This window comes from Schistocerca serialis, chromosome 9 (genome assembly GCF_023864345.2).
Source record: "Schistocerca serialis cubense isolate TAMUIC-IGC-003099 chromosome 9, iqSchSeri2.2, whole genome shotgun sequence".
Lineage (NCBI taxonomy): Eukaryota > Metazoa > Arthropoda > Insecta > Orthoptera > Acrididae > Schistocerca > Schistocerca serialis.
In genome coordinates, this window is record NC_064646.1 from 504,266,193 (window position 1) to 504,293,106 (window position 26,914).

General features: G+C 42.7%; 1 protein-coding gene across 1 annotated transcript in view; it reads right to left on the minus strand.

Annotated features, from left to right (window-relative positions):
• Window positions 1–3,332, minus strand: part of LOC126418767 (CARD- and ANK-domain containing inflammasome adapter protein-like) — a 53,331-nt gene extending 49,999 nt beyond the window's left edge. Inside the window, exon 1 of the mRNA XM_050085693.1 lies at window positions 3,191–3,332. The gene's annotated coding sequence lies outside the window, so the exon portion shown is untranslated. The remainder of the gene's footprint in view (window positions 1–3,190) is intronic.
• Between the last annotated feature and the right edge of the window lie 23,582 nt (window positions 3,333–26,914).

The following is a 26,914-nucleotide window of genomic DNA, read 5'->3' on the forward strand; positions in this document are numbered from 1 at the left end:
AGCAACCCAGTTTAGTTTGTACAGTTGTGCACAAAGGGAACGGTATGTAACGACCAAGAGTGACTGATGAACGTGTTGAGGGAGTGATAATCTCTTACACGTAGTCCCAAGAAATCAGTTCGGAAGGCTAGTCGTGAATTAGCAGTTCCAGTAACGTCTGTGTTGTTTAAGGAGACGCTTACAACTACGTCCTTATCGAAGCTTTAATGCCTGCAGACTACGGTTTACGTGCCAACTTTGCAAACGAAATGCTGCTGCATGACGATAAAGATTTTCTGGATTGTGTAGTCTTCAGTGATGAATGGACATTTCACCATAGCTGGAAGGTGTACACACACAAAGTGAATTGAATGTTTTGTGTGCCGTATCCCGGCGAAAAGTTTATGGGCCTTTCCTTTTCGATGAAGCGACTGTAAGTGGTGTTTCTTACTTGAAACTGAACAACAGGACTTTATTTGGCAACCAGATGGTGCGCCACCTCATGAACTCAGTACGCGACTGGTTAAGCGACGCTGTACCCGACCACTGGACTGACCTCTCACATACGGTGTGACGCCGTACAGATTTTACATTCGGGGATTCTTAAAGGATCGTGTGTATGTGTCTCCGTTACCAGAAAATCTACACGACTTTAGAAGCAGCATTGTTGCAACAATTACTCCAGACACACTGATCAAGATTTGGAAAGAAATCGCCTATCAGCTCGATATGTGACGAATGTGCTCACAATGAACACTTGAAGAAAAACTGTTTGACCTATTATTTAAAACGGTAAGGTGAATGTAATAAAATGCTACAAAGCCTTAAAACCTGTATATTCATTTTGAAACACCCCGTATATTGGTTGACTCTTCCAGGAACGCACGCTCCCGGAACGTCTAATAGTAAACCACACCGTGATGTAGAACGCCTCTCCTACAACGTCAGCATCTGGAGTTGCCAGAGCATCTGTCTGATTCTTTTGTGCCTACTAAATGAACTTGTAACAAAACACGCTCGACTTCTTTCGATCTTCTCTATGTCCTCTATCTATCCCATCTTCAATCCTATGTGGCACGAATCCCTGACTGACGTGCAATATTCAAGAACTCGTCGAACGAGTGCTCTGTAAGCCACTTTCTTTGTTGATGGACTGCATTTTCTAAGCATTCTTCCTATGAGCATCAGTCAGGCATCTGCCTTACCCACAATTCATTTTATGTAGTCGTTCCGTACGCATGCGCTTTAACATAATATCAAACTTCCTACGTTATTATGTCAAGCGGATAGATCAAATTTTAGTTTCGAATACATTTACGCTTCACGCCTGCCCTTCCTTAAGCTGCTTTTGGTTTCGTTCGGTTTTCGTTTGGCGGTGAGGTTTGGGCTACGCGTAACTTTTCAATGTGCCTCTGTTTGCTTTCATAGGAGCTTTCTAGGATGGTCATCGAACCGCAGTTAATCTTTTCTGCCTCTCGCACTGGACACATTGCAAACTGCAAGCGACAGGGACTGGAGGTAACCACCTGTTCTAACGATATATCATAGCGGTCAGCGAAATGGACCACCCCACAGCTTTCATGTGCCAAGTCAGCCTTGCCAATCGTTCGCAGTTTCGCAAACAGTTGGTCAGTGCTGCGCTGCTGCTGCTGTGGTTGTCAAAGTGTAAACACGGTTGTAGCTCCATTACTTTTGCCACATGTGGTTTGATAAAAACTTGCCTTTGCGACGTAATTTTATACAGCCAAGGGTTGTTCCAAAGAATGCTATGAACTTCATCAGGAGTACTTTTAGTCCTACTTTGTTTTATAAACGAGGAGTAACGTTTTTTACACAGGAGGAAAATTATGAGTGAGCCATCAATTGGTAACATCCAAGTAGATTCCAAGTAAATGGTATCAATGAAAGTCAGTCATACATTTCACGCGTGTTTGTTTTGATTGCATTCAAACAATAACAAAGTAGCTTCTTTCTATCTGATTAAACACAGCAAATATTGAAAGCTATAAAACTCGCCTGTGCTTTTCCTCTATTTAAACTGAAGTCGAGATATTACTCCCGGCAACTGTTATTAGACTACGGTGAATAAAGTTCGCACATTCCACAGGAGGAGACGGATACGTGTCGTCCAGGTAAGTGTGGCAATTAATATGCGATGCCCCATGACTGCAGCTTTGAGAATGTTTACTCTAGATTGGAAAAGTTTAAGTAATTGGGACGTACCAGCGAAACTTACACGTTAAGTACGATGGACCACCTAAACTCCCAGCAGCAAATAACTATGTGCAACGACGAAAACATAACTATTTCACTGTCAGATAGCGAGACAATAAGACAGGGAATTATTTTTTTCTCATTTTGTACAGAATGTTTCAATCGGAATCCTTTGAGAAATTGTTACCGCCTTCGTGGACCTCATGGTGACACTCACAGCCTAAGACGGCCAGCGACGAGCGCCTGAGAAAGCTCCGCTTCTGCAGTCCAGCGTGATCCGGTCAGTTATGAACTACACGACATTTATGGTTCGAAAAGGATGTTTACACGCTGAGTGAAAAATATGAGTTTTAGAAACTAAGAAACTGCGACTGGCAGATTCGTGTCGTAATGTCAACCGACTGATATTGTACGTTAGTTTCGGAGCTACGTTTCGACCAATTTTTGGCTCGCCATCTTCTGGCGAACGAACACATTTCTCTTGAAGAGCAAATCAGAGCGACTCGCTGAGACACACTGCCGTAAAAGAAGTGGCACTTCTTCAGGAGCGGAAAATTTGTTCTCGTTTCCATAGCGGTTCAAAATCTTCACCCCGTTCCCAACAGGACGGCCTAATCCGTGAAGGCATTCACGCCTGCGCAGTCTCACGCTTGAAAAGAACGCCAACAACAAACTCGGCCTTTAATTTCCACGAGTGGCTCCGTATTGCGAGCGAAGAGCCGCGATGTGAGGAGGCGAAACGGGAGGGGATCTGACACGCAGCCGCGAACCACTCCAGCAGCCCCTCCCACAAGCTGGAGGTGGGCAGGCAGCTGCCTGTCTGGCCCTGAGGCGAGACGAGAAGGTCTTAAAATTCGTGACTCGCCACTGCCAGCTGCGCGCCGTTCTCCAGTACTAAGTTCTTCCACACTTCGCTTCATAAATTCTCATCTCACAAGCGTCTGCCCTGAAACAAGGAAGGCAGCGCGTAACAGAGGTGCTGGCTCGGCGCTCCTACCTGCTGTACGCGCACACTCGTGCACTGCTGCAGGGACGGAACACTGAGTTTTGCGCTCTGACGCGTCTCACCGCTGGCACGCCTCGCGAGCGACTGATCCACAAGACGCGCGTCCGCGGCTCTGCACCGTTGTGACCCCCCACTCTCCGGACGCTTGAGGAGAAGGCGAAACTCGTGGGGCACGACCGTTCTCTCCATCTTTACCGAAGAAATGAGGCGACTCGACACTTCCTACGGCAGAACGCTGCATTCCGTGTGAACCATTCGACCTTCCATTTGCCTAGACGTCAGCTCAGCCCTCCTCAGTGACGATACAACTGACTTATGCAATTAAAAACAAAAGATGCAGGTAAAGAAGTAGTTCCAGCTTCCTAGATTTCTGGAAGGCATCAACGCTGTACCACATCATCTACACTCTGTCGCCAACCGATATACGATCGCACTGAGTGTCTTCGAAGATATGTGACTGCTTCCACGAATATCTGACTGATGGAACCGAGTATGTTACAGTGAACGAAATTAACAGAATTAACAGAAACGGAATTAAGAGGCCGTGCTGATAAATAATGCCTCCGCATTTTTATGTGAACAGTTTTAAAGCTATGAAAGTCTGCAGGCTTTCGTGGCCGTTGTCACTGAAGTTAAAATCTTCTGGGTTATTAGGCCGCGTCATTGTTCGACGTTTTGACCCCTCTGCTGGGATCTTCCTTACTAACGTCCCAGTATCAGATACAATGGAGATCATAAGAGAGAATGTTGCTCCAGATGTTTGTGACTTAATCGAACTATGGCTTCGTCCGAGCTATTTTAGATACAATGGTGAATTCTATGAACAGGCTGACGGCCTTGCTATGGGCTCACCCATTTCACCAGCTGCAGCTGGCGTTTTTATGGAACATTTTGAGCAACAGGCCTTACGTAGTGCTCCTTTGAAGCCTTCTTGCTAGCTCCGTTATGTGGACGATACATTTGTTATATGGCCACACGGCGAAGAATAACTTCATGCGTTCCACAATTTCTTAAATGGAATTCACCGCAAAATAAAATTCACCTTGGAGCTTGACAGTGAGGTCGGTCTCCCGTTCCTAGATGTGTTGGTATACAGAAGATCTGATAACACTCTGGGTCACAGAGTGTACAGAAAGTCGACTAACACAAACCGGTATTTAGATGCCACTTCGCACCACCACCCCGCCCAGAAGCAAGCAGTACTCAACACTCTGTCTTCACGTGCCTTCCGTATCAGCGATGACGACAACTTAGAATCGGAGTTGAATTTTTTAAAGAGGACATTGAAGGCAAATGGGTATGACAGTTATTCAATCGACAGGGCTTTTAGGCGGAATATTTATACCGTTAATAAGAATGACGAGGAGCCGCCTTCTCACTCCGTCAGGTTACCGTTCGTTTCAGGGGTCACTGACCGCATAAGCATAATTTAAAGAAAAATGGTATTCAGATCTTTCTTTAGTCAAGACTTTTTCCAACGGAAAACGGATGCACCTGATTACCCCCACAATGCACGCGTCTATCAAGTGTCATGTGGCTACGGCAAAGTGTATATAGGCGAAACGGGAAGAACTGTTAAAGAACGCATTAAGGAACACGAACGGCACATGCGGCTAAAACAAAGTGCAAAATCGTCAGTTGCGGAACATCACGAGAACTGTGGCCCTGACATCGATCTTAATAACGTACGTGTACAGGCTAAAGAAACAAACATTTATAGAAGCAAGGTCCGAGAAGCGGTTGAAATTTCTAAGAATGCATCTAATTTCAATAGAGAGGACGGCTATAGGCTTCCGGCGTCGTGGCTCCCCGCCATCAAGGAAGTAAATACGCTACCGCTGTGTAAACAACGCGCTGCAAGTCACCTCGGCGGACAATAATATTTTGGGTAAACATTTCCCCCTCTCTTGCTCTGTCCGTTTCGAATCTAGCCACTGATGGCGACCAACCAATAGCGGTAGCAGGCATTCTAACCAATAACCCTTCTCCAGCATAAGTGTGGAACAGTAGTGCCTTTCTGTCCAATGATGATGACCGCCAATGGTATCCACAGGAGATGAGCTACCAACGCCCCTTCTTCTGCATTAGCCTATGACTGTGGCCCACCAGCGGTAGCCACATGAATTTTAACCGATGCTATCTCTACTCCAGCACGAACGCCAGAAAACTCCCCCTTTATAAGTGGACGCGGCACTCGTCTCTGACAGTGTTCTAGCAGTAGGTCTTGAGGACGATCCCAGCAGAGAGATCGAAACGTCGAACATTTTAGAAGAAACATGACGCGGCCTCATAACCCAGAAGATTTTAACTTCAGTTTTAAAGCTTTTTGAATAAAATAAACGCTATTAGTAGCCTACACCTTTACTCGTCGTTAACACATATTTGCAGTCATCTGCCGCTAGAAGGCTCCGAATTGGTGCGTGTGATATGACAGTGTGCAGCGTAGCTACGAAGGTCCGAGAGAAACAGCCGGCTGTAATCGAGTTTCGAACTCTAGGAGTTCGTCGACCCATGGGCAGCCCTTTTCTTCAGTATGGCAATGGAAGACCACACACGAACGCTGCGAGAACTGCAACAATCCGGCCCCTCGGGCTCACATTTATCAATCATCCATCTGATTCCAAAACTTAAAGCTTCGACGACTTCACTTTCACAGTGATGAAGTGGTGTAAGTAGTGGTAATGTTGTAGCTCCGTCAACAAAATCAAACATTTTACAGTGACAGTATCAACAAAGTGGTGTCGTTTGTCGCTAGGTTGACTGCCGACAAACAAATAAGTAGATATGAAGTATAAACAAGTAGAATGTTAATAACGTTGAGTTTATTCAAAACAGCTGCAAGAGTTTTCACATAAACTATTCGGAAGAATTACTTTTCAGGCACGCTCGTAACATATGTATGCCCAAAGAAGGCTGATATAACAGCCAACGTTCTCAAAATGCAGGTGTAGTAACACTGCACACTGCACGGTGATGGCGTCATCTACATGAAAGTATCCTCGTTGGGCGATCGTAAGGTAACTCACAAAGAACTGTAGAATTTTTTCACCTGATGTAATAAATGGCAGCTCTCTTCAGCCGTGAGTAAATGTAAAATAATGCGTCTAAGAAAGAGAAAAAGCGCGGCGGCACCCGATTACGAGATTATTTTCGGCATAAGTATTCGCATAATTATTGAGGGGTGAGGCTAAGAAGCGATATGAAGTGGACCGGCGCGGAAGGACTCTAGGAGAGGGCGGTTACCCCCTGTGAAACCTCTGGCTGGTGCGAGCGCAAGGCGGGCGCTGCTACAGTTAGAACTGGCCGTTGTTGTCCATAGGAACGGTCGAGCAACTTAAATCAAAGAAACATTACCCTCTTCAGTGAGTTCAATGACCCGATGTTCCACAAAGACTCCACCACAATTCTGCGGCCACAGTATAGCCAGCGTATTACCGTGAGAATGAGGTGAGAGACATTGGAGGGAATGAGCAGCCATTTCTCCCTCGCTCAAGAAGCGAATCGAATAACAAAGAAAGTCCACAATATGAGGTCGACGTACCCTCCGGCATTCAGCGTTCTATTTCGTGTGGTTTAGGTGCGCAGATGTGCAGCGTTGTGACAGTTACACTGTATTTTAAGCTGGAAGATGTGTCGCTGTAAAAACAACATGATCTTTCTACTCATTACAGAAAGCATCTACTTTACATAATGCGTGTGAGTAGTAATATTTGAGATTTACAATGTACTCTTTAAGACGTTCTGTTCAGTTCCAGAATCACAAGTAGCGTAGGAGAGGTTAAAGTCCCTCAATTTATAGTTTTTCTGATGTTGCAAGCAATCACGAATCCATTTTCCGCGATTTTAAATTGAAGTTATAGGATGGATTGTTACCTATTACCTATTCAAATACCAGCTCTGCCTCGTAATTAATTGCAGAGAAATTCACAATTTAACTAAAACAAAAACTGCTGGGTTTTACCCCAAAAAATGGAGTAAAGGCCCGCAGTGCAGTTCGTTGTCCCACTGGAGATGTTGATGTTGTTGTGGTTTTTACCCCAAGCACTTCCCTCCAGTACAAAACTGGTGACCATCTGATGTCTCAGAATGTGTCCTATCAATCAAAAATGTTCAAATGTGTGTGAAATCTTATGGGACTTAACTGCTAAGGTCATCAGTTCCTAAGCTTATACACTACTTAACCTAAATTATCCTAAGGACAAACACACACACCCATGCCCGAGGGAGGACTCGAACCTATCAATCGATCCCTTCTTTTGGTCAAGTTGTGTCACAGATTTCTTATTACCCCAATTCTACTCACTACCTTCTCGTTAGTTCGACCCATCATATCTTCATGTTTTGTGTAGCACCACATTTCAAAAACTTCTATTCTCTTTCTGTCTAAACTGCTTATTGTCAATGTTTCACTTCCATACATGACAACACTCCATAGAAACATCTTCAGAAAAGACTTCCTAACACTTAAATCTATATTTGATGTTAACAAATATCTTTTATTAGGAACGCTTTTCTTGCTATTGCCAGTCTTCTTTTTATATCCTCTCTACTTCGACCATCATCAGTCATTTTGGTCCCCAAACAGCAAAACTCGTCTATTACTTTAAGTGTCTCATTTCCTAATGTAAGTCCCTTAGAATCCCCTGATTTAATTCAACTACATTGCATTATCTTTGTTTTGCTTTTGGTGATGTTCATCTTATATTTTCCTTTCAAGGCACAGTCCATTCCGTCCAACTGCTCTTCCAAGCCCTTTGCTGTCTCTGATAGAATTACAATGCCATTACCAAACCTCAAAGTTTCAATTTTTCCTCCCTGGTCTTTAGTCCTTACTGCAAATTTTTCTGTTGTTTCTTTACCACTTGCTCACTATACGTCTTGAATAACATATGGAATTGGCTACAAACCTATCTCACTCCATTTTCAAACAGTGGTTCCCTGCCATGCCCCTCGACCCTTATAACTGCCATCTGGTTCCTCTACAAATTGTAAATAGCCTTTCCGCTTTCAGTGTTGTAGCCCTGTCACTTTTAGAATTTGAAAGAGAGTATTCCAGTCAACATTTTAGAAAGGTATCTCTAAGTCTACAAATGCTATACATGTAGGCTTGCCTTTTCTTAACCTATCTTCTATGAGAAGTTGTAGGGTTAGTACAGCCTCGAGGGTCTCCACATTTCTCCGGAATCCAGTCTGACCTTCTCCAAGTTCTTCCTTTTACCTATAAAGAAGTTAGCAGCCGTAACTTATTAAACTGACAGTTCGGTAATTTTCACACCCGTCGGCATCTGTTGGATTTGGAATTGGAACTATTATATTCTTCTTGACATCTGAGGGTATCTGGTCTGTCTCGTACATCTTGTTCATCAACTGGAGGAGTTTTGTCATGGCTGGCTCTCCCAAGGCTAGCAATATTTCTAACGGAATGTTGTCTCCTACCGGGTCTTCTTTCGAGTTGGATCTTTAAATGCTCTTTCAAATTCTTCACACATATTATGTCTCCCATCTCATCTTCATCTGCGTCCTCTTCCATTTCTATAATGTTGCCCTCAAGTACTTCTCCGTTGTACACAAACTTCACCCTTCAGCTTTCCCTTCTTTGCTTAGGACTGGTTTTCCATCTGAATTAGTAACTGATATTCGTACAGGTGGTTCACTTTTCTCTAAAGGTCTCTTTAACTTTCCTGAAGGCGGCATCTATTTTTCCCCTTAGTAGTATGTGCTTTTAAATCCTTACACTTGTCCTATAGCCATTCCTGATTAGCTATTTTCCACTTCCAATCAATCTCAATTTTTATTGGTTTGTATTCTCTGTCGCCTGCTACATATACTGCATTTTTATATTTTTTCCTTTCATCGATTAAATTCAAATCTCTTGTGTTACCCAAGGATTTCTTCTAGCCCTCGTCTTTTGCCTGCCTGATCCACTGCTGCGTTCACTACTTCATCTCTAAAGCTATCCATTATTCTTCTACTGTATTTCTTTCCCCTGTTGTTGTCAATCGTTCCCTAATGCTCCCTCTGAAACTCTCTGCAACCTCTGGTTCTTGCAGTTTGTTCAGATCCCATCACCTTAAATTCCTACCTTTTTTGCTATTCATTTAGTTTTAATCTACAGTTCATTACCAATAAATTGCGGTCAGAGTCTGCATCTGTCCCTGCAAACGTCTTACAATTTAAACTCTGGTTCCGTAGTGCCTGTCTTACCATTATGCAATCTGAAATCTTCCAGTGTCTCCTGATCTCTTCTTTGTATACAACCTTCTTTCATGATTCTTAAACCAAGTGTTAGCGATGATTAAGTTATGTTCTGTGTAAAAGTCTACCAAGCGGCTTTCTCTTTCATTCCTTCCACCCAGTCCATATTCACCTACTATTTTCCCTTCTCTATCTTTTCCTACTATCGAATGCCAATCCTCCATGACCATTAAATTTTCGCTTCGTTTAACTGTATTTCATCTCATCATACGTTTCTTCAACCTCTTCATCATCCGCAGAGTTAGTCGCCATATAAACTTGTAATGCTGTGGTAAGCGTGTACTTCGTGAACATTTTCGCTATGATAAAGCGTTCACTATGCTGCTTATAGTAACTTACCGGCATTCCTATTGTCTTACTCGTTATGAAAACCACTCCAGAATTGCCTCTATCTGACTAAGTTTTCACTTCGTCAGAAGTCCTGTTCCTTCTGCCACCGAACTTCATTAATTGCTGTTACATCTAACTTCAACCTATCCATGTCCTTTTTTAAATTTTCTAACCTACCAGCCTCATTGAGGGATCTAACATTCCACCCTCCGATTCGTAGAATGCCAGTTTTGTTTCTGCTGATTACGACATGCTCCTGAGTAGTCACCTTCCGGAGATCCGAATTGGGACTATTTTATCTAAGAGGACGCCATCACCATTTAACCATACAGTAGAGCTGCATGCCCTCTGGAAAAATTACATCTGTAGTTTGCTTTCAGCAGCTCGCAGTACCAGCACAGCGAGGCCGTTTTGGTTGATGTTGCAAGATCAGATCAGTCAGACATCCAGACTGTTGCCCTGCAACTACTGGAAACGCTGCTGCCCTCTTCAGGAGCCAAAAGTCTGGTACCGCGCGCCGCGGAATTTGAATACGCGCCAGATGTCATGGACGTCGAAGACGCATAGAGGTCTCTGCACCATCACGCCTTAAGCTGTGGCGGCGCGCGCCTCCTGGTCCGCTTTTAGTGTGAGGGCGCCGCAGTGGAACACGTGGTCCCAGCGGGCAATAGCGGCGCCCCCGATAGCGTACTTAAGCGCCGGCCACTAGCTTAGCCAGTCAGTCTAACCTCGCTTGCGTCGGGTTACACCTCGTTTTGCGCTAGACTGCTTGCTTCCTGGTTCGTGTACGAGTTTGTTTCCTGGTGACTCTGTTGTTCAGTCTTGTCGTATTCGTTCCGTCCTACGTCGGTCGTGTCCCTCCTCTTCCGTTGTGTTGTTGTTCGTGGGCCTCTCCGCGGGTCCCGTCACACCCTCCGCCTTTGCTACCCCCGCGACCGTCCTGGTCGCAGTTACTTTGTCTGGCCTCTCAACAGATACCCCTCCGCTGAGGCTGTACGTACGATACGGCTATCTGTATCGCTGAGGTACTCTAGCCACCCCACCATCGGCAAGGTCCATGGTGCGTTGGGTGGGGGGTGGGGGTGAGGGGGGATGGAGATGTGAGGTAAATCTGCATAACAGTGGATGACTGAAAAAAAAGGAACTGAAATGTCACGTAATTCTGAACATCAAGCACAAAAAAAAATCTTTGCAGTGGTTAACAACGAAGATTTGTATTTCCACTCTTGGAGCTGAATGGATTTATGACGAAACGCCTGCCGGAATTTCTCCCACTGTCGGTTTTGGGCCCCAACCGCAACAACTATTTCCACGCTAAGCTTAAATGCTATAGTGACAACTAGTAATTCATTGATTCTTCCTTTCGAACCCTACATTATAAACCGCTCAAGTAAAGCATTAGAAAAATTACATGTAAGTAGCAAACTTACCTTATCTTCTCACCTCTGGAGCGACTTGCCGGGAGCAACTTCCATGGAACATTAAGTCACGATGGCACGGACCTACCAGCTGTTGGTCAACTCCTGAACCGAAGGCACTCTGTTCAGAAACTCGGAGTGGGTTTTAACACCTCGCGGACCTTAGGCCTTACCCCCCACCTATCCTACCTTAAACGTAGCACAAATTTCTCTTTCTGTTAGGGACGTGAAACTACACTACTGGCCATTAAAATTGCTACACCACGACGATGACGCGCTACAGACGCGAAATTGAACCGACAGGAAGAAGATGCTGTGATATGCAAATGATTAGTTTTTAAGAGCTTTTACACAAGGTTGGGGCCGGTGGCCACACCTACAACGTGCTGACATGAGGAAAGTCTCCAACCGATTTTTCATGCACAAACAGCAGTTGACCGGCGCTGCCTGGTGAGACGTTGTTGTGATGCCTCGTGTAAGGAGGAGAAATGCGTACCATCACGTTTCCGACATTGATAAAGGTCGGATTGTAGCCTATCGCGATTGCAGTTTATCGTATCACGACATTGCTGCTCGCGTTGGTCGAGATCCATTACTGTTAGCAGAATATGGAATCGGTGGGTTCAGGAGGGTAATACGGAACGCCGTGCTGGATCCCAACGGCCTCGTATCACTAGCAGTCGAGATGACAGGCATCTTATCCGCATGGCTGCAACGGATCGTGCAGCCACGTCTCGAGTCAACAGATGGGGCCGTTTGCAAGACAACAACCATCTGCACGAACAGTTCAACGACGTTTGCAGCAGCATGGACTATCAGCTCGGAGACCACGGCTGCGGTTACCCTTGACGCTGCATCACAAACAGGAGCGCCTGCGATAGTGTACTGAACGACGAACCTGGGTGCACGAATGGCAAAACGTCATTTTTTCGGATGGATCCAGGTTCCGTTTACAGCATCATGATGGTTGCACCCGTGTTTGGCGATATCGCAGTGAACGCACATTGGAAGCGTGTATTCGTCGTCGCCATACCGGCGTATCAGACGGCGTGATGGTATGGGGTGCCACTGGTTACACGTCTCGGTCAGCTCTTGTTCGCATTGGCGGCACTTTGAACAGTGGACGTTACATTTTAGATGTGTTACGACCCGTGGCTCTACCCAGCATTCGATCTCTGCGAAACTCTACATTTCAGCAGGATAATGCACGACTGCATGTTGCAGTTCCTGTACGGGCCTTTCTGGGTACAGAAAATGGTGGACTACGGCCCTGGCCAGCATATTCTCCAGATCTCTCACTAACTGCAAACGTCTGGTCAATGGTGGCCGAGCAACTGGCTCGTCACAATACGCCAGTCACTACTATTGGATGGGCGCTAATGACCATTGTAGTTGTGCGCCCTAAAACCACAAAGAAACTACTCTTGATGAACTGTGGTATTGTGTTGAAGCTGCATGGGCAGCTGTACCTGTACACGCCATCCAAGCTCTGTCTGATTCAATGCCCAGGCCTATCAAGGCCGTTATTACGGCCAGAGGTGGTTGTTCTGGGTACCGATTTCTCAGAATCTATGCACCCAAATTGCGTGAAAATGTAATCACATGTCAGTTCTAATATATTTGTCCAATGGATGACCGTTTATCATCTGCATTTCTTCTTGGTGTTGCAATTTTAATGGCCAGTAGTGTAGTTTCACAGCAGCTCATAGGTCCAAGTATGTAACAAAATTAATTCATATGAGTCGGTAACGAAGGTGTTTTCCAACTACGCTGAGATGGGCGAAACGGTTATTTTGTGGCTCCACTTACTCAATTAATCATTATTTTTTATCCTAGTTATTTTTAATGGCTTCTTATGAGTGGCTGTTATCTGTGTTGTATATGGTTCATAGAGAACAGATTGAGCCGTCGCCAAATGTTGCATTATAGCACAGACATTTTCTTGTCGTATTTGTAGAGTCGATCTTTCATAACAGTTAAATTTGCAGTGCAAAAATTGGAAACCGGTGTCTCTGTTAGACTTCTTGTTTCGGTGTAACATCAAGTGCCGGCACGTCGGACGGAAACGTAACGGCAGAGAAGGCTGTGAGACGACGTCAGCTGAATAGACTAGGACCGCACCACGAGGAGAACAGAGGCGCCGCTCGTGCCAGCCTTGGCTGGACTGGAAGTCGAGCACTAGGAGACGCACTAGAAGGCGAGCCGTCACTTGTGGGCAGTATTATTTACTTGTGTGGAAACTGTGTATAACAAAGGGCACTGAGTACTCAGGCCAACGGTGGAAAAGCTTTTTTGCTGAAAATATCTTATTCCTATGTTTTTTAGGGTGGTAAATCCAAATATGATACTTAAAAAACAGTATCACACACCATTTCTTCACATTTTACAGTTAAATTAATTGAATTAAGCGATCTTTTAAACAATTTAACAGCTTTTATATGGTTAAAATAATTTAAAAAGGAGGTGTAATGAATGTAGATGACGTTGGTAGCACTGCTTAGAAACATTTGCTGGCAAAAAAAGGTCGATTCTATTTTTAGATAACAGATGCTGTTGTGTTTACTGTCACCCTAACCACACTTTCCCGTTTCCTGTACATGTGCTCAGTTCAATGCCTAGCCGTGGTTGTAAAAATTCTGCTGACAGTTTTTGTTAAATTTGTGGTGAATTTTTGATTAAAAAACACAAAATAAACATGACAGACTTCGTGAAAAACGTTTATCTATCATACTTTGAATCTAAACTTGGTGATCAAGGTAAACCTTGGGGGCTGCATAAGGTATGTTATGTGTGTGTTGAAGATCTGAGAAAATGGTCCAAAGGGAGAAAAAAGCCTTTAGATTTGCTGTTCGTATGATATGGATGGAACCAAGAAATCATTCCGATGATTGCTCGTTTTGCAGTGTTGATATTACTGGTCATAATTCGAAAAACAAGAAGGTATATTAAAAGAAAAGATCTTATTGGCAGTTGGAACCAGCATATACATGTATAGAAAGAGAGAGCGGCAATTTTCCAAGCTTTTTCAACAAGAAGGTGATTTAGTGTACTGCTCAGTCATTCCCGGTCTGATGAATGACTTTGGTATTGAATACAACAAGAAACACTGCAGGCTGTTTATTGATTCATTCAAGACTAGTTTAAAGGCTGTTTTATTACACAATGGTAACATGTATGCATCTATACCTGTTGGACGTTCTGTACATCTACATCTACATTTATACTCCGCAAGCCATCCAACGGTGTGTGGCAGAGGGCACTTTACCTGCCACTATCGTTACCTCCCTTTCCTGTTCCACTCGCGTAGGTTCGCGGGAAGAACGACTGTCTGAAAGCCTCCGCGCGCGCTCTAATCTCTCTAATTTTACATTCGTGATCTCCTCGGGAAGTATAAGTAGGGGGAAGCAATATATTCGATACCTCATCCAGAAACGCACCCTCTCGAAACCTGGACAGCAAGCTACACCGCGATGCAGAGCGCCTGTCTTGCAGAGTCTGCCACTTGAGTTTGCTAAACATCTCCGTAACGCTATCACGCTTATCAAATAACCCTGTGACGAAACGCGCCGCTCTTCTTTGGATCTTCTCTATCTCCTCTGTCTACCCGACCTGGTACGGACCCCACACTGATGAGCAATACTCAAGTATAGGCCGAACGAGTGTTTTGTAAGCCACCTCCTTTGTTGATGGACTACATTTTCTAAGGACTCTCCCAATGAATCTCAACCTGGCACCCGCCGTACCAACAATTAATTTCTGTACATATGAAGAAAAGCTATGAAAATCTAAAGATAGTGGTAAATAAAATAGGTTATTCTGCTCATGGTTGGATGATATGTGACAATCTAAAAGTAACATGCATGCTCCTCGGTCAGCAAGATGGCTTTACCAAATTTCCATATTTCTTGTGTGAATGGGACTGTAGGGCTAGGGATCAACACTGGTACAGGAAGAACTGGCCTGTGAGGGAGCCTTTTAAACCTGGTGAGAAGAACATTCTACGCAAAAACCTTGTAGGTCCAAAAAAACGAACTCTTACCACCTCTGCATATAAAGTTAGGACTAATGAAACAGTTTGTAAAGGCTTTGCCGAAAGATGGAACGTGTTTTAAGTATCTCTGCCAAAAGTTTCCACACGTTTCAGAAGATAAACTAAAAGAAGGCGTCTTTGTCGGACCTGACATTAGAAAATTGATGTTTGATGTTAACTTTGAATCCACGATCACTTCAGATGTGAAAGAAGCACGAGTATCACTGAAGTAAGTCGTTACAAAGTTCTTAGGACATGAAAAAGACCCATAATATGTTTCTATTACAGCTACAATGTTAAAGAAGTTTGATACTTTAGGATGTTTAACAAGAATGAAAGTTCACTTTTTGAACAGTCACTTTGATTACTTCCCCGACAATATGGGAGATGTCAGTGAGGAGCAAAGAGAGCGTTTTCAACAGGACATTAAAGTAATCGAAAAACGCTACCAAGGCCGATGGAACACCAACATGATGGGGGACTACTGTTGGTCACTTCATTGAGAAGTTCAGCAAGCGACTCATTGTAGAAAAAGCTACAAAAGAAGCTTCAAAGAAAAAAGAGAAAGAGAATACAAAACAATTCCAGCTGACAAGTGAAACCTCTTTTAACACATATCATTGTTTTAAGTAGCTTACTGTAAATACAGATCATACTCATGTTGTAACAAAGCATTTCATTAATTTCCCCGTTTTTCGTATAGCATAGGATATTTATAGTGTATAATAAAAAACTTTTTGCTCGAGAACTATGGCTGTTCCAAAAAGTTAAGGCTAGATTTGGATTCAGCTCATAAAAATCTATAAAGATCAGCTATCAAATTAAAAAAGGTTTTCCAAAAAATTGTTCACTGGCCTGTGTTATTGGCATGTTGACAGTTGCAGAAACGTATGTTAAGTAATGTCAATTCAGTTACTGTAATAAACTTCATTAATGGGATTTGCTTGTATGTTGTCCAGCCATCCGAAGAAACAGCTTCCTCGGCGCCCTATAGGACATGAGTGGGCACGATCCCACACTGCTAAGTCACGCTTCGAAAACGCACGTCATCTGCATCGAAACAATTAATCGTGCAAACCTGCGAATTTACTGGAAACTGAAGCCAGAGCATGTAACGTAGCCACCGCACATCGTGACATGGCGGATCGCCGACGGGCAACTCATGCAGAAACAATCAGTTAAACACGGCAGTAGCAAGCTGTACATCTGAGCGTACAGAACTGATTTAAACAAAACTACAGCTTCTACCATTCGCTTATTGACCGTGTATGTTAAAGCGCTTAACCTGTAAGTAAGGTTTCGTCAAACTGCTAATTGTTCTGTAGATGGAATGGGGTGGTTTTAGTATTATGTCTTGGCTCTGTCAGTGTGTGAATCTGATCCAACTGTCGTCTGTTTAGTGATAAGCGATCAGACGCTTCCGCAAACAACACTTATTCGCCATGTCTTCTTAGCGTTGGTATGTACTTGCTACTTCTGTTGCTAGCGTATCAACTACTGCATATAACACTTCTGAGTTCCGTATCAGACTAAGACTCTTTAACTGCACTGTGGAGTCTGCTTGCTCGGGAGAGGAGGAGGGGAGGGGGAGCGGTAAGCTCTCTCTCCTTCTCCCTCCTCGGTCAACAGTGGCATTCAGACCACACGCCGACGGGATGCTCCTAATTACTTAGATTTAGGGCAAATGAAGCTCAGAATTCAAATACCAGTCTCCCTCGCAGTAGTCTGATGCATCCCTCGAACAGTCTTGAGAAAATCGTCTTTGAAGATTCTCGGACCATCTTTATTACCCTGCAGCAATATCTGTTTATTGACAGGCATCGTGACGCTGTGGTAGAATATTTGCTCACCACGTTGGCGGTTCAGATCTAACTCCTGGATATGGTAAATTTTTAAATAAAACGGATTTCCGCGAAGGCTAAAATGTAATAAGACGAAAAAATTCATTTGTAATGTTTATCGCATTATTAACGATCTTTTAAAGAAAATGTCTAATTAAGAACACGCATTTGCGATGAAAACTGCATTTTTGCTTGTGCCATGTAATTAATAATAAAAAGACGTTCATATTTCACAGAGATTGTAATTAGATATGTGTTAATTGGCTTATATTAGATGTATTTTATATTTAAATTGAACTGAAGAGAAAAATTGTGGTGTCACCGCCAGACACCACACTTGCTAGGTGGTAGCTTAAATCGGCCGCGGTCCATTTAGTACATGTCGGACCCGCGTGTCGCCACTGTGTGATCGCAGACCGAGCGCCACCACAAGGCAGGTCTCGAGATACGATATAGCACTCGACCCCAGTTGTACGACGACTTTGCTAGCGACTACACTGACGAAGCCTTTCTCTCATTTGCCGAGAGACAGTTAGAATAGCCTTCAGCTAAGTCCATGACTACGACCTAGCAAGGCGCCATTAACCGTATCTGAAGATAGTCTTATTTGTATTAACAAGAAGAACGATGTATACAACAAGGATAAATAAAAGTTAAGTATTCGAGGAGCTGCATACTTTTCTTATTAGCTTTCACTACTTATCCTGTTCCAGAATTCACGCCCGTCTGCGTTAGATTTCGGCCTCCTCTATCTACAAGGTGTTGGCACATTTACCAACACATCAAAAATGAAGACCGAAACGGGACTCGAATTAACGTATATCAGTCTCGAGCGCTACCGGTTTCTTTGCCACCTGTATGTATTTTAGGCTTTACGGAAATCCTCGTAGATAATGCATCTTTGTTTAAAAATTTGCACTGGCCGGGAATCGAACCAGAACCGCTTATGCACCAAACGAACGCTGCACCGCAGAGCTACACTGCTCAGCGAAAATGCGGTTTCACTTCATATTACTTATACATTCGGAAAACCTCAAAACTTGAAAGCTCATTTTCAGAGATTTTTTGAGAGTTGCATTTACTTGCTTGGTTTGATCGTCATTTGAGATCTGATCTTCATGTTTCACAAATATATATAAACATGACGAGACTGCGGCTGCCGCGTGGTCTGTTTCTCGGAAGTTGTGGGACGCGGTCGCGTTACGCCTGTCAGCTGTTTACGAGGCCACGTGGTCGCGGCCTCAGCTGCCCCTGGGCTGGCGACGCGCGCTTATCTCTGCTGTTTACAAAACTGCCGCTCTGCGGTATCCGACATACGCTCTGCATAGTTGTCGTTTCGGGGAAAAGTGTTGCAACGAGATTCATTACTATAAGGAAACGTCACCCACATTTTATCTCGCTTGGAGACAAGATGTCGCAGACAAAAGCGAGTCTGCTTCCCGGACCCCAGCCTGGTTCTCTTCCTGGCTCAGCTTCCCGCTGAGGCTGCCGCCGCTCTGTGCCTCTGCAGCCTCGCAAGGGCTACGTGAAGACAGCGGCCGTTTCTGATTTCCTTCGTAAATGTGCTCGTAAACCAGGTTCCTTTAGCAGTTCGATCCACTTCTCAAAAATACTAGAAAAAATCGACTGGGAAAATTTGCGATCTCAATTAAGCATCGAACTGCCGAACATAAAGGGCCGACTGTATAAAGCGTTTGATCTTAGATTAACATAGAAAATCACAAGAAATCATCCAAAATCTGCGTTGTGTAAACTTTAACCCAAGATTTTATCGCAGTAAAGTATGAAAAACTTTAACTAGCGGAAATTAGCGAATCAAAGTTGGCTTCAAATGTAATTGTCAGCTTACCGTGTGGTGACGTAACAAAACAACGCTTTATTTTGTGCAAATACAAACAAAAGTACTAAAGAAGTTGTTACTGATACGTAAATATGTGACTATGTCACTCCAACACTGCTGAAGCTCGAAACATATTTTTCGATCTCTAAGGTTAAGTGAAGGAAATTATCAGCTACGTACGTAATGAATGCAGATAATGATTGATCTCATGACAGTTCTTGGAGACGTCTCGTAATTTTATACACACTCAGCGCCACCGACGCATAGTAAGAAAGGAAATTCGAAATATTTGGCGTGAATAGTTACATATGTTGATTCCGACAGCAGAAAATAATGACTGAACATCTCTTAAATGTGCTGTCTCAGCTTGAGTAGCAGTAATTGCACAATGCGTATTATTTTTTTTTTCTAACAACCGAGCACGAAGCCAAACTGCTATGACACTTGCATGCACGTTGATGAATGAAGCACATGCAAGTGTATGTAAGTTGCTTAGCAACGCGTTTCAGGGCGTATTAGTGTTAGACCTGTTTCATACGTATGTGGTTCTATTCGATTCGGTTCGTTTTCAGGTGCAATAGAAAACGAATTAAACCCTTTCTCACATACGCACTTCATATTAGGTGTTCAAATGGCTCTGAGCACTATGCGACTCAACTGCTGAGGTCATCAGTCGCCTAGAACTTAGAACTAATTAAACCTAACTAACCTAAGGACAGCACACAACACCCAGCCATCACGAGGCAGAGAAAATCCCTGGCCCCGCCGGGAATCGAACCCGGGAACCCGGGCGTGGGAAGCGAGAACGCTACCGCACGACCACGAGATGCGGGCTTAGGTGTTCTGTTGCCTTCTGTACACAGGCTCAGTCGTGATCATGAAGAGGAGTTAAGTTGTTGCCACGTTGTTTCTTTACAGAAGTATAAATAAAACGAAGGAGGAATATTATAATTCATTGGCAGTAATCTATCATCACTTTACAGCACGGACTTGGAGCACTCTACACCATTTTCCCGAAGCAATGAGGCCACGAAGACAAATCTTTTAATTACTTCCGGATGTCAATCAATTCATCTGATGAATTGGTAGGTAAAGGACCATCTTCAACGCCAACATACAATTATGTGCGAAAGTGTTTAACCGATTCAGATGCTGTCCATAGTTCTAAGGTAAGACAATGCAACAACACAATTTTTAAGGAATCTCTTTCTTATTTGAATTAAAAAATTCAAACAATAGGTTGAACTTAATGCAAGGAAAACTATCGTTAGATGATGTTTGACTAATTGCGAAACGCATTTTCTGGGCGTCCGTCGGTAGAATAACTGTGGAGAAAGTCCAGACCAAGGTCGTGTGCGTCCTGGCAGAGTTGAACATCGAACACTTGTGATTGAATTGGCTTCTGGTAGTCTGAAGCAGTGTGTTGCGGATTTGGCTGGCGTTGCACATATTGACACCGACTGGGGACCGTCGGCAGAGTACCAGATGGAGAGACCATCAGTCGAGTACTAGATGGACAGGCATATCGTGTATCGGATGTAGGACGAAGAGGATGGTTCCGCTACCTGATTGTCTTTACAGATTACAGCACCTCCATTTGAAAAAAAATATGCCAAGTTCTTTGAAATCTTCAGGAGAAGAGAATAATTATTTGAAAAATAAAAGATGTCGATTTGGTGTTTCCTTCAGGGCTATAACAATTTCCAGTTCAACAGAATCCAATTATCCATTTTCTGTTTTCTTATGTTGGTGTTTTGAAAGATGTGGTACTCTTGGAACTGATTGCACGGGAGTCTCATTATTTTCAACAGTTACATTTGCAACACTACTATTATTACCATCAATATTTTGTAAAATAGTGTCCAGGAACTCCGACGGAAATGCGTAAATGTAGGTTTTGTTTTTTGAAACTTCTGCTCCTGATTTCGTATTAGTTTTGCCAGTTGATTTTCGATACAAGTTGCTCAATTTCGTCCACTTCTTCAGAACGTGTTTACCTAAAAAAAAAATATGTATGTCACTAATCATAAGAACTGTCAACTTCTCTTTTGTTGTTTCTTGTAACAACTTTCGTTACAATATTTTTATCTAGTTTATTTGTTGTTCTGTTTTAGGTATTTAACAAGCGGTTGTACTTTCTCAAATTTGCGTTACACCCATTCCCTCGGGATTTAGATTATAAGAAAGATCGCGAGAGAGGATCGTTGTGAAATCTAGATTACGATTGGAATGCATTCTTGTTCCAGATAAGAATAAATGGAAATCAATTGCCCACAAATTTGAACTAATTTCCCCGAATTGCTTGGACGCCGTTGATGGGATACATATATACATATAAGGATCGTCCAAGCTCTCAACTTGCTGCATATCGACTATAAAAGATATTCATCTATAGTTCTGTTTACGGAAAAATTTCCATTACTAACAGAAATTGAAGGTAACACGAGTCACAATGCAGTGAGTGCGGTAATTATTAACAATTTATTTACACGAAACTAGTTACTCTGTTCTTGTTGGCCTTAGTAGCTTTATCAGCTTTTCTTGCGTTCTATTGTGTCTTTACATTAGCCCGATATGACTTCAGCAATAAATCTTTTTGTATGGGGACAAGTTCTAATATGGCTCCTTTTCCTGTTTACTTTCTTCCGTCTTTATAGCTTGACGCCTTCGATTATACAGGATGAATCGCGTGAGAAATAGCACTCCTTTTATTTGGTGAACGATTACACTTACAGAAACACGGTTTTCGGCAAATGTTAGAGCGTCGACGGACACACATCTTTTTTTTGTTTGGTTAATGTGTTTAGCGCTGGTATCAACGGAGATATCGAAACAGGTACGTTTTTTTAAATGTAACTGTATACTTTTAATGACTAAATTCGACTGCTTTCGAGAGGAAAATTACAGTGATATAGCATATGTTGGTGTTGACCTTGAAACTTGCCGTAAAAACATTCGAGAAATGTCCTAGAATGTGAGAGCACGGTGGCTGGAAACAGCATTTGCGGTGCAAACACTGCCAGGTAGGCGTCTCGGACGAGGCTGCGTAGCTATATACCGTAGGGTAGGCCGGCACTACCAGAATAAATAATAAATCTCTATTTCCCCTCGAACCAGCTTACGATCTAGGTGCAGGTTCATCTAAGAATGTTGTGGATGGAAATTTGACATAGGCTAGGATCTAGTGTATCACAAAGCGCTTAAAAAAACTCTTTCACTTTTTTGTATCCTTCCAGAGTTATGTGAACTGAAACAGAGAAATTATCTATCTGTTCATTCTTCAAAAATAAAGAGGTCTTATACGCTGCAAAAAGCAACTACTGTATTAAATATCTAAATGTCAGAAGGAATATTTGACCTATCTTTTCCTGTAGTGGCTCTGTGAACGTTCAATACACACTGTCGATTTATGTGACAATGCAATGCCATTTCGTACACTTAAATGAAATAAATAATTTACTAACAATTATTTGGTAACGACCGACATCATATAGCATAGATTTTGTCTTTAAAATAAATAGCTTTATCCTTTATTTCATAGTGTGCTCAAACTGTTGGCCATGGGCTGAAAGGCACATTTGCAATCGGCGTTCGGAAGAATGACGAATAGATGTAATTTGCAGTGGATGATATGGTATGGCACGCACTGCTGATTCGACGACACATATCGTCTGTCGGGGTTGCATCTTTGAGTGCTCCCAAGAGAAAGAAATCAAGAGAAGTCAAATCGGGGGAAAAGTATATTTATGTTCAGTCTGGCGCAGAGAGCAGATTGGATTAAAAATTTCAGGATAGAAATCGAGATTCTAATTTCGCGCTATCCACCAACCAAAGAAATTTAACTATACCCACGAAACGGAATTTTCATTTAATTGAAAAAATAAAAAATACAAAAATCGATAAAATTTATTCAAATTCAATACCATGAATCAGACGATCTTTATTTTGTTTTTTACCTCAATAAATAAAATTTTATCTAATTTATCATCGCCATTTGCGAAGGTTTGGCACAACGCTCTGGAAGAGTAATTTTATATTTATCTTCTTAAAGTAATAAAACTTTTACACCAAATTTATTTGGTAAAATTTCAGCTTTTGAAATGTTATAAGATTTATGTTTTCTAAGCTGTGAAAATTTAGTGAACACTTTTACACAACCATTACTATAATTATTAAGTTCAGTTAATAGATTTTCAGTGTTACCATTGTAAGGTGTCAATCGAATAACACACCTTACATTGAATCGATATGTCATACATGTGAAACTGTGGAAATTATTGATAGACAAAGTGAATAATCAAGCCAACATTTCGTGAATATAAACCACTAACAGTCACACTAATAAATGCATGCAAGTAGCTTCCTAGACCCGAGCAATGAGACACAGTCCTGAGGGAAAGAGAATTTTATGACAGCAACGCCCATCCCAATGCTAGGCCGAAAACCTTCGCAGTGGGACATCCAGTGGACACTATGAGACCCCAGAGCCACTGTGTAGGCTGCCGACAAAAGCTGCCCTTGTCCCTGCTTTTAACGATGACCCTTCAGAAAGACTTTCTACAGGAGAACAGCTGGAGATGGCAGATAAATGTCCAGAGAATTCCAAAACACTGGTGACTCACTGTCGCCACCTGCGTAAAAACCCGCATGAAAGAAAAAACTGTTTGTTTCAGTATTACACTGCAGAAGTTAAACCTTGCCCAACAAAATAAACGACGCCTGTGATATGCTACAGAAGCTCTAGTGGGTGGAGTTATAACAAGTACGAATGTTCTGATTGGCCAGAAAGAAAACACCTGGCCACCAGCTTTGATATAGGCAAAGGGAAACAGAGAAACGTGGAGTGTTTGAGCAAGGCTACTCACACTGTGCTGAGACGATGGCGAGAGTAATTACGTGAACACTTGTTCATTGTTTCGTTACGACTCTAAAGGAGTTGAACTGCAAAGTCTCCTAGTATGGAGAATTGCTCCGAGCACTGAAAATTAACGCTTGTGAGTGATTTGAGGACAAAAACGTACACATTATTCCAGCTAAATAGCATGTGCCATGCCAGTTATCTAGGGAACAAGTAGTAGTCTCGGCCTCACCAAAGTCGAAGGAAATGTATTAGACTGATGTTTAATAGTCAGGAGATGTTTGGAATAGATTCCCAGGTTCACAGATTGTGCTGACAGCAGCCACTACCAGTGACAACGAAAGGTGAACATACGCGCTCGCAGTACACCAGCAAGTGATATTCAGTTGACACTCAGAACTGTTACAGAAACTTGGAACAGTTAGGAACTTCGCTTCACAGTTGTGAACACCCAATATCAATGTTTTACCGCTCTGTACATATTGAAATTATAATATTATGAAGTCATTCTTAGAGCAAAAATAAACTTTAATATAGAATATCTAAGATTTTCATTTTTTGCTGAACCCATACACTGATTTCTACTAGTGATATCGTTTCCCGTTTCCTTTACAGGGAGTATAGTGGAACCGACATTGAGACCATTGTCTGGTTACATCACTGTCCGTACAGCTGCTCTCTTCTGAACTGTGCATGGTGGCCTGGTGTCTTCCTATTTTGCAGGCTGTAGGTTCAATACAAATTCCTAAAACATTCACAGAGCGTCCTTGTCCAACTGTGGTAGGAAACTAGAACAGAACCAGTCTCACACATGTCAGATAATGGTCACCCTGCCAGGATGGTAAAATGCTACGGTAAGGTGGTCGACCATATGTAATTAGTAGACCAGAAAATTATGCTGTTAAAAATGTTCGTAATAAATTTTTCTGTGTTATATCAAGCAATGGTAAATATCAGTGCCTATTTGCAAGTCAGGAGGGAGAAAGAGATATGCAATGCACCAAGAGATGTACGTGGTATCCCCATAGTATAGTTGTAATGCCATTGTTAGCTTTAAGATTTCTTGCAAGCACACAGGTGACTGACACAGTGTGGATAAGTTAGTTCTGTCCCAGTTGGTAAGTGATGGTCGTACAGTCTTGTTACGGTCAAGGGAACTAGGAACAGTAGAGAAATGGTGAAGGTAATAATTTTAGGAAGCAAGTAAGATTGCGTGATTGCATGATTATGAGAAGTAGGGTGCGTCAGTTAAAATTGCAAAGACGGGAATCAGGGAGATTAGCAATGGCAGACCAAGGCTCTGACTGAGTTGAGAGTGACACTCAGGAAGATCACATACGGGAACCTCAGAACAAGACAACGGGCGACACAACGCTGCGAGAAATGGAACAGAGGGTGCAGCAGGACGTAAATATCGAGCAACAAGGCGCTGTAAGCGGCGCCCAACATACTGCAGAGGTGCAAGAAGATGGAGAACGTCTTGCATACATAGCACCCATAGTACATGTAACAAGACCTTCCTCACAACCGATTAGAGGCAATACAAGTCGAAATGTGTCACCACATGGTTCACTGCAGTCAGTTACGGACAGACATGATGATGGAAGAAGAGATAGCAGAACCAGTTAATTTGTCGGAAATCCTCCAGCAATTAACGTGAACCATAACTATACAACTCAGAGAGATAAAACAACAAATATGTGAGCAGTGAAAAAACTGCAACAACAGATACGTGAGCAGAATGCAGAAAGAACGAAACAACTGCATGAAATTAAAACAGAGGCCAAAGAACAATTACGTCACATTGAGGAAGAGGCAAAAGAATCCTGAGATGTGATCGAAGATTTAGTAGTAGGTCACACTCAATTATTAATAGGTATTGACAAGTTCCAAGTCGACGTGCAGACATTGTGGGATGACACCCAGACTGAAATGAAAACGTTGCGTGGCGACACTGGGTGAACTGGAAACATTACGTGATGACGTCAAAAGTTTATGTGATGACGACAAACCATTATGTGACGATACCCACAGTGAAATTGCAAAGATAGCCAAACAGGTTAATGCAACTACACGCCAAGCACTGGCACAGCAGACAAATAGTTGAAGATAGTGTGTTACAAAAACGCATCATGAAAGTGTTTCTCAAGAGTCACGATACTCACATCATGAGAATAGAAGCCAAAAAAGAAGAATCAATTCGAAAAATTATTCAAGAGCGAATGGTCAAGATCATACAAGCTCTGAATCCGTAACAGATTCCGAGTCAATAACGCCTCCAGAACAGTAATAAGTTTCACAAGGAATGAAAAAAAGATTTCACGCAAATACAAGTAATCACAGGCAGAGAACAAGTTATGCGATAGCCGATCACCTGCAATGCCACAGGCACGAAGAGCAGACGGCATCACGAAGACACTGGGTGCCTCAGGATTACTTTTCGGAACAATTCGGACCACATGATGAAGCGGCAAGGTTAGCCAGGCAAGACACCAAGCCAATACATGATAGTGAAATGTAAGAGCGCAAAGGTTATAGCGTAACGCATACCGCCGTTGCACAGAGCTAATGGAATAAAATAATTGCGTTCCATTACAGTGAAATGCAAGACTAGGCGAAAATTATAGTGGGCAATATCCAATGGATTTATCACAACCTGAAAGACTGACACGTGAAATGATCGCAAACAGATGCAGCAAGGACCCTCGAATTTCGTATGGTACCATGATGAAGTACGAAAATGATCATTTCCTCACTTTAAGGAAGTTTCAGCATTTCCGTGAAGGAAACTCACTGCATCCACGAACCTTCATTGATCAATTCAAAGCAGGACTACCAGAACATTGGACATTAGTACTCAAACTAGACTTTATGTGTGCCCATATGTCTGGAACAATACCAGAAACGAAGCAAACCGTAGCAGCTACAGGACATGTCGATCATATGAATATTTCAGAGATAAGTTTCTCTCACGGTATTGGTCGAGTGAAGTGCAAAATAGAGTGAAGTATAACTACATCAAAATCCATACTTCTAGGACTGCAGAGAGAAGAGCCCTGTAAAATTTTTCGAAGCTATGGCAAAGAAAAACCAATATTTGGATGTGCCATAAGCGATGGAGGATTGATTGCACAGGGCTGGTT